Here is a 9,735-nt window from a genome sequence, read left to right as displayed (position 1 = left end):
TGTAAATTTTGGTTTGTTGATGGGTAAATATCATATCCATACTGTAAATGGAAAAAATGTAACCCCGCCTTCAATATATTTTTATGTGAGTTTGCTAAAATGTTTTCAGAGTTTTTAAATGCTTCAAAAAAATTTTATAGAAAATCTGAAAAGTTATGCTTCTCTTTGTCAAAATATCTATTATTTTAATATTTTTTTTTCTTTATAATGTTTTCATCGACTACAACTTTGGTTTCATCCAAGTTCCTTGTTGTTGTGTTTTTCTTTCTTTTCTTTAATGTAAACTCTGTGTTGGTCTCAATGGAAGTGTCTTATATTGTTGGTTCCCTGTCTTGTTATGTAAATTAAGCAATAAAAAAAAATGAATTCACTGTGGCTGCCAATGTTTGCATTTCACCACCTGATGGCAGTAATGCGTTGTGATAGATGTAAATTGATGAACGTGCCAGTGGTTTTCAATTCTAAAGATCTGACACAAATGTTAAATAAGGAAGACTTACTAAATACAGTATGTGAAACAGTTTTTTATTTGATGTAAATTTATGTTTTTGTTGCATATACAATAGTGCAGTTTTAAACAAATTGTTGGAACTTAAACAATAAACTCTGCTTTGATGGACTGTAGCTCTATCTACCTACATGTATGACAGTTTTTGTTTTTGTTACATTTACATTTAACTTGATTAGTGGTTTGGAAAAATGCAGATATGAGAATCCAGAATTTTTTCTGCCTCATCTAGTAAGGCAGAGTTCAAAAGTAAAATACAATACATGCAAACATGCAATGCATTCTTGAACAAACTTCAGACCAGGCAATCAAAAACCTATTAAGACTCAAGTAACTGGTCTAATAAGCAATAATGATTCATTCAATTGCTTACAAAATTAGGGGGCATCTGCAACTTCTTGGTCCTGACATGATTCACTAATCAGGAACTATAATGGATATTCTCTCTCTCTCATTCTCTCTCTCTCTCTCTCTCTCTCTCTCGTTGTCTGTCTCTGTATGTATTGTAATGTAATTGAAATCTTTAGTACAAACTTTCTTTATTTTGAAACATTCTGTGTGTTCAATAATGAGGATGATGAAGGGATTTTAAATAATGGTGGCTTTGCATCTCAGATTGTTGTTCTTAGCACGAGCTGCAGTAAATGTGCAAATACAAACAAAAGCTTATGCTTCTGCATTGGCATTGCGGTCAAACTTGTGTTTTGAAATTACTCAAACAGAAGGAATAAGATCTACCACTAGTCTCATTGTGGCTAATCAGTAGGATCTGTTGTGCTGTGGGGCTCATCATGAGTGATAATTTTATGAGTCCGAGTTTTCAAGGACTCTTAGTGCAGTCCTACATACAGCAAAACAGTTTCAAGGTAGATGCATGTACTTTTACAAAAGCAAATATGGCATCAGTATTATGTATATAGAAATTTTCTTTTCAGTCTTTTAAAAGGTTATGCTTCAAAATACAAGGAATAATATAAATATCAAAACCCAAAAAGCAAACACGGCAGCAAACTCTAAGAATACACAACACGTTTGGTATGTTGTTGGGAGCTAGAATAAATGGACTGAAGGTGTTTGTGATATCAGTGCGAACTGCAGGTACAGCTTGTTCAGAACAGAGCACAACTAAAACACAAGATATAGTACAACATATAAGATGCAGCTGTGAATGACTGACCTTCCAAATGAACCCAAATATGCAATGCAAAAACCCATCTAAATAAGCATTGGTAATTTTGGCCCAATGATTGTATTAATATCAATTAGCAATATCTTATATAATGTTTAAACTCATTAACAGTGTGTAAATGATTCAATGGTGTTCAAAGATGGTTTTTAAAAAGCTTTTTATTTACATTTCGTCTTATCTCTTAAAATCTTAAAAGCCTTTTAACAAAGCACTTTTTGTGGTATAGTTCCTTGTAACAGCTTGTTTTGTATCGTTGTAGCGGCTTACCATTGCCATTTCTTAAGCGAATGTCACAGGTTTTTTTGAGGATATTTAGTTTGCTATGACTGAATAAGGACACTTTCTAGTTAAAAAAAAAACATTGTTTGATAATGCTTTTAAATTGTAGGCTAGGCTATTAAACAAGACTACTGGGTCAGTAATGTCTTGTTTCTGAAAGTGTCTTATGCTTGCCAAGGCTGAATATTATTTGATCAAAATACAGTAGCCTAATATTATTATAATTTAAAAAATTTAAAAATTTTTAATGTTTCTTTTCTGATATATATAACATTGTAAATGTCTTTACTGTCACTGTTGATCAATTTAATGTTTCTTTTCTGAAAAGAAAAAAAAAAGTAAAAAAAAAAATATCATTATGAACCCAACCATATGTAATTTAACAAAAAATCAGCAAAAAAAAAAAACAAAAAAAAACACCCCACTCACTTTGTGATTTCCATTGGTTTTTTCCTTTTCCTTTTTTGTGACTATATAATGCTCAGTTACATTTAAAATCATTATATTCCAGGCTGGTTTGTAACCTAAAACAATCATCCCTTTTGAACAACAGTGAGCTACTAAAGACTAAAGTGGTACCTGTGGGCAAATGAGTCAGATAAAATGACTGCTCTAATTTCATAATCCGTATAAAGTAATTTAGTAATGGGCCATCTGGAATATTCACATATCTCTTTCATTCAGATTGATCTGAGAGCCTGATTAAAATTTGAAGTGATTTTTTTCCCCCCAGAAGCTATTTGCTGTCCAGCAGTAATACATGGTTTGAATAAACTGAGATTAGATAGTTTAAGCTTGGCTTCAAAACTTTGAATTAATTCCTCAGGTAGGACAGACACCTGCTCCATTTTCTGTGTATTCTGATGTGCCTTTAGATAAATAATCTTAGGATTTCTCCATTTGTGAGACACGGGAAGTCGTGGCCCAATACACATATAGTCTTACTCCCAGCAGCATTCACAAAGTGTGTCCCCTGCTTCTCTGTGTGATCACCACTGTCTTGTGAGGAGACAGCTCATCTGTTCAGGGTGCCACGTAAAAGGCCAGACACTTGTTGGGTTTTGGTGGGCTACATCTGCTTCAGGATCTTAAAATAGCTTCTGCACAGATATTCATGGAGGCATTCCTGAACATTTCTGGGGTGTTGTAGTGCAGTAGAGTCGATGAAAGGTTGCAGATTGGAATGCATGAAATAAATGCATGAATGGAATGCATGGCAAAAAAAAATGTCCCCACAAACTAAGTCAGAATTTACTGGTATTACTATACTTGTGGGGATGTACGGTTATGGGAACTCTCCATAGGCATAATGTTTTTTATACTGTACAAACTGTATTTTCTATTTCCCTATATATACCAATCCTACACCTAAACCTAGAAAACTTTGTGCATTTTTAGATTTTCAAAAAAACACCATTTAGTGTGTTTTTCACGCCTTCACACTGTAATACCTCTGTCATACCCATGTCATTTTACAAATATTTGTCTCCATAAACCACCCAAACCAGTGCACATTATCGATCAAAAGTTTGGAATAGGCTACTTAATATTTATGGATCATTTATATTAATAATTTCTTATGTGTTATTTATTAACAGTAAACATTAATGGTCAACTTTTCTTGTTGTTCCTTTGCCTTCAGTGTCTCCAGCTATTTAGGATTTCAGATTGTTAAATAAACTCCTGCAGACATCTAGTGCTGCATTTACATAAATGTAGGGAGAAGAGAAAGATATATGTGAGAGACACTATATAAACAGAGAGGCAGAAGATTTAATTGCTGCTTCTTCAAGGCAGTAATACCACTGTGATCCTTCTGAAAATTGATCTGTCCGTCCACTGGAAGAGCAGCGGTTTGTGACCTCATCAGAGAGGAAAGACTATTTAATTCAAATAAGCTTTAATTTTATGCCAAACACATCGCCAACTATCTTCCTGTCACCACTGTCCCCTCAATACACACAGATCAGAATAAATCTCAGCCTCAAGGAGTGATTTAATCAAATATACTGATGAGGCAGACAGGAGGGCAAGCAAAATCTAATTCTCATTTGTCTCCAATGACAACAAACACTGAATCAATCCCCAGATGCCTTCGCCCTTTTCTAATTTTCACCCATGCTCAATGAAGGAAATTAGCAGATTTCATCCTGAGTGCTTCAGATCATTGGCTTCTTTTGATTCATTTTCGTTTTCACAGACAAACAACCACATACAAGTAAAATGATTCTTATCAATTAAATAATGCTGAAAAATAGATTAGATTCATGCATTTATTTACATATTGGTTTAAATATATAGTCCAGATATCAATCATCATGTGCACATATGTGTAATTAGTAATTCTTTGAAATATATATATATATATATTACAAAACTAATGCACAGCAAGACATCCATCATGAATCAATGTCTTATTCTCACACAATCAAAGGGTTGAGAGCAGTTTTAAATCTAAAAAGTGAAGGTGAGATTTGAAAAATGCATGGGCAATATATGAAATATAGTGCTGTGTGAAAGGAAAAAATACAAATTTCCATTTCCTCGCAGTTCCAGACGAAATTACAGCTTCCAGCAAATCTCTGCTCCCGAGAGAAGCTCTGCCACATTGCGTGCCATTTTTAGAAGAGAAGATGGTATCTTTTACATCCAGGCCGTATGCTGGCCCAAGTTTGGGATATAGGCCTGTGCTTTTTATGCTGAAGTCAGTTCACATTACCAGACTTTCATTTTAAGACACCTGCGTCACCCCTCATAAACCATGAAAATAATGGTGTCAGTGACCTCTATGGCATCAAATGAAGATCCATTTAGATGCATGTGGAATATCATAGTGGCAATGCATGTGATGGGCTGAGAACCGATTTTTAGATTATCAAAAAATTAATTATTCTGTTTTGGCATTTGGCATGGTAGGCTTTTTTAAAATCATAAGCATTGTTTAATATGTCAGTCACTGTGCCCCATAATAATAATAAAAAAAAACAGATGGATTATAATGGTTTCTTGAAATGACATCTCACTGCGGACCGAAGGGAACTGAATGTGAGTTTGATATATTGCAACCCAGAATTTCCCATCAATTAATGCACTGTATTAAAATGCTGAGGCTGAGTTTAAAAGCAAACGCATCAAAAACATTCATCCCTGTTAGATCTTTCTGTCTGCAGTATCAGTAAATGCAGTTTCTGAAAATGTTTTTGAATGCTCCTATTGATCTTCATAGGACCAAACGTTTTAGTGTCACTGTTTGCGATGCCTGTGCTCTATTAAATTACATTCAAGTATCCTGTCCAATTATTTTAAAAGTATATTATTTTATTAATTTATATAATTATATATTTTGAAAAATATCTTAACTTAATGCTGTATGTTGCTTTATGATTTATGAGTCATACTAAAAATCATTCATGAGCAGCCAGATTCAGACAGAAATATCAAATTTATGAAATGATCAGATATTATCAGCTGCATACTGCAGATCATTAACATATATCATATATCATATATCATATATCAAGCCATCTCATTAATAGCCTACGACATAATGGAGAACTGAATTAAAGTAAGATCATCACATCACTACAAATCATTCCATATAGGCTACTCTTGAAAACAGTATTTTATTTCTTGCACCAAAGAAATTTAAAGATTGTTTTATCCTCTTTTATAAGGCCTGGTGGGATAAAAATGAAATTAGCTAATATGATTGCAAATCCAAAAATTAATTAATTTAAATCAACCCCTTACAAAAATTCAATGGCCTAAAATGTTTGTTGCAGTTTACAAGAAGATCATAATTTGATATTGTTTTACATGCATGGGTAACAATCAGGGTGCACTGAGATTTTATATTGTGCTCCAGCTGATATCAAATTTTGTATCAAGGCTAAATATACAAAAGAGGAAAATGACGTTAGCTCAGTTTAGGAAGTGAAGGCAACAGCACTACAGTCCTTTCAGGACCAGTCTCACATGCAGGACAGTTGTACTGCAACCACTCAAAAAGTTTCCTAGTAGCTAACATTTCGAGCTTAATAGCGACAGTCTTTGAATACCTAAAATGTTACAGTATAGTCTACTTCTATCTCGGGTAACAATATATGACTGTAATGAAACAATGTAATTGACTGTAATGGATTGAGAGACTCGGCGTTCTTTAAGACCGCGCGCGCGCAGCCGCGTGTGAACGGAGGACTGTATTTCTGACAGAGTTCAGCCGAGCTTCAGTGTGAGGATGTGTGTGAGCAGAAGTGCTGGCTGGAAGATGTGAAGTGTGCATTTGTAAAGCTGCTGTCGGTGAGGCTGAAGAACACGCACGGACTAAACGGACAGAATTAAACACTTCACAATATGAAGACGCGAACGGTAGAGCAAACTCTCTCTGACATTATACAATAACTTTACAAAACATACATACCATGGACTGTTGTACCAGTAGTTTTTCCGGACGCCACGGTGTCATATTACTCCAGTTATTTGTTGATAACACAAAAACGTAATCAGTGATGAATATGAAAATTTCTCCAGACTTTAAGAATCTGTACTAAGTATTAGAACGGTACTATTTTGGTGGAAACTGCGGTTGCCATGGTAAAACTGTTGTAAGCATGATTTCAATAAATATACTACAGATGCCTGGATTATTAATAAATCAAATAGAGGCACGAATATGTTTGCCAAATTAATGTTTGGTGAGCACGTTTTTCTATTGCTGTCTGCACAAATGAAATTATATAATTCAGTGCAATTAAATTTAAATATAAATAAATATAAATATGTAAAATATAAATTTAAATTTTTGTTTGGGATGTTGTTTTTATTATATTGATTCATTATTTTGGTTAATTTAATAATTTTTCATGTTTTAATATGTAAAAATAGCCTTTTGACCCAGTGATGCTTAGAGGGGTAATGAAATTATAAAACATTTTAACTTACTAAAAAGTTGCAATCTACACTTACTAAAAGTTGCAAACTACACTGCAAAATCACAATTTACTCTAACATGGAGCTTGTAAATTTCATGCATATATTAATTTTTTTGAAACACACTAGCTGCTCATTCAGCTCATTGAACGTATTTCATTGTAAAGCTATGAATCAAATCTTTTTCTCCTATACTGTGGTAAATTTTTAACATCTCATTCATGCCTCAAAATGAGGCTTAATTTACTGATGCATCTGTCAGTGGAAGCATTGATGGAGGATAATCTGAGCATCCTCAATATAAGTTTCTTTTTCCTCTTGTTTCAGCATCATGGGATCATATTGATTGGTGTTGTGAGCGTGCTTACAAGCTTATTGTTCCTGTACAACAGCAGTTTTACTGACACACCAGAAGATCAGATGCAGTCAGATATACAGCAGATGGATGTTCTACAACAGCAAACATCCCACTTAGAAGGTTACAACAGCATCATTGATCATAAGGTGACTTACTTTCATTATGTGTGTAAAATGCAATCAAGCACTAAAATGATTAATATGGCACTTAATTTACTAAATTAATTTAGAAACTAACTGAGATGAAAACCTTAAAAAAATATTTCTTTGAAGCTACTGTTTTCAAATGTATTAATAAACATATTTAGTTTGGACGACTGACTAAACACATCAGTCGTATAAGATCTTCTATGAAATCACATGATTGGCTTGTAAGTTATAATTAAAGACTCTTGATTTAACTATTAAAATGTTATGAGTTTAAAACCCCTTTTTTTGTGAAAGTGGAATGCTCAACACCTTAGTATCTTCTCTTCCCTATATCCCCAGGTACCCAATCCTAGCTCCAAAATGTCTGTTTTTTTTATTTTATTTTTTTACTATATACATGTTCATACTGGACACCATAGTAAATGTTTATATTAAAATCCATAATCTCACCCCGCAGGACTGTATCTGACCAGATCTTGGTCTCTTATACTTTACCTCTGCAAAAAAAAACCTTTAATTGTTTCCCAGAATTCAAATTTTCTCACATCATGCAAACAGCGCAGCCCGTTAACTCGCAGCACAAGACGTCTTGGATGGGAAGGATCAAGACATTTGGATAACCCTTAAATAATGAAGAATCGCTTACATTTTTCATCAAAACAATTTTTTATGCTGGCTGCTTTTCTCCTTAGTCAGCAAATAATATCCTCAGACAGATAAGCATTATTATATTGGCACTGGCATCGCATGACATGCAGCGCGTCACTATAATATTCAGAAACTTAGCCATTTTTTCTTTCTTTCTGTCATCTTTTGTGTGTCTCCTGTCTCTCTGCAGTTTTTCATGATAAATCAGGTTGCAGGCCTTTAAAGCCTTTTTAAATTACACCATCCAAGTGATGCTATAATTTTTCTTTAGCCTTCACTCCTGATTCAGATAATAGTGTGGGAAGCTGCAAGCAGTGTGTTGTCAAGCTTTGGCCTCATCTTGAGGCATTTGTAATCACCAGAACTATCAAGGATGTTAAATCTGTCTTCTCGGTTCTCTCCCTCTCTTCTCTTTCCTTACTCCCCGTCCTTCACGTCTGTGCTCTATTAATGTCACCAAAGGATTTGGTTTAACACTACAACTGTGCAGAAAATGCTATTTACCAGGTCTGCATGGGTGGTTAAAAATTCACATATAGTTATGTATGTATATAGTGTGCGTAAATGAGAGATTGCACACTGATTACGCTGCATAAGTATATCCGGTAAACATGGATGATATATTTTGGATATTATAGGGCTAGTTCACATGAACATGAAAAGCTCTGCATCATTTACTCCTCGTCACCCCCCCACCCATGTGCTTTTTTCTTTCTTCTGTGGAAGATAAAAGGACATTTTGACTAATGTTTACACTAGGGCTGTGCAATTAATCGCATTCGATTGTTATGCACATCTCCGTCAGTAAAGCCTGTCCCGTGATTAGTAGTAAATCACCATCACCTGCTTTCAGATTGAGCGGGGACATTCACTACACGAGCCGTGGTTACACTGACAATCTAGGTGATATCACATTCAAAAATCAAATGCGATTAATCTGCGATTATGAACGCAATATTGCCTAATTGTCAGAGAAATACGGCTTGCAAGATGGGCATAACAATAGAATGCTATTAAATGCACAGCCCTAGTTTTACACTGCTCCCCTCTATACAGTGAAAGTGGATGGGGACTCTAGGGTCTGTTCAAGCGTTGAAAAAGAAGCATCATTTATGCACTATATTCCAGGGCTTCTGAAGCCTTACAATAGAATTGTGTCAGAAACAGAAGTACGTAGTGTAAAGCTCTACAGTCACAGTCGACCATTCACCCTTCAGTTGTCTGAAAAAAGCAGCTTGGACATTCTGCTATAAATTACCACTTTTTGTTTTCTACTCAGTATATAGAGAGGGACTATTGTGAAATTAGGGGTGAATAAATGATGATAGAACTTGTATTTTTGGACGAACTATGCCTTTATTATGTGTATGATTGAAATATAAAGCATCTAAATATAAAACCATCTAAGAGAGGCTATTCTTGTTAGTGATTTGACAAATCTTTGTCATCTTTAGAATTTGACCTGAACAAACCGTGTTTCTCATCAAAGCATTGGCTCATGAAGTATTCTTCAAGTCAGTCTCATTGTCATAAGGGCAATCTCTGTCATACTTCTCACTGACAGACACAGACACGGCTCTCAGGTCTACCAGTTTCTCATTAGTCAAAAAGAGCACTCCTATCCGAGCTAATAAGAGCTCCAGGCGATCAGAGCCAGATTTTAATGGATACTCCG

At 34.7% G+C, this 9,735-nt stretch overlaps 1 long non-coding RNA gene across 1 annotated transcript; it reads left to right on the top strand.

Moving 5' to 3' along the window:
* Positions 1 to 6,211: 6,211 nt before the first annotated feature.
* On the top strand, positions 6,212 to 7,409 carry LOC109061431. Its single transcript, XR_006155348.1, has 2 exons — positions 6,212 to 6,344; positions 7,233 to 7,409. It is a non-coding gene; the product is annotated as an uncharacterized LOC109061431 (long non-coding RNA).
* The last annotated feature ends 2,326 nt before the right edge of the window (positions 7,410 to 9,735 follow it).

This window comes from Cyprinus carpio, chromosome B8 (assembly GCF_018340385.1).
Source record: "Cyprinus carpio isolate SPL01 chromosome B8, ASM1834038v1, whole genome shotgun sequence".
NCBI classification, from domain to species: domain Eukaryota; kingdom Metazoa; phylum Chordata; class Actinopteri; order Cypriniformes; family Cyprinidae; genus Cyprinus; species Cyprinus carpio.
This window is presented reverse-complemented; position numbering and strand designations above follow the sequence as displayed.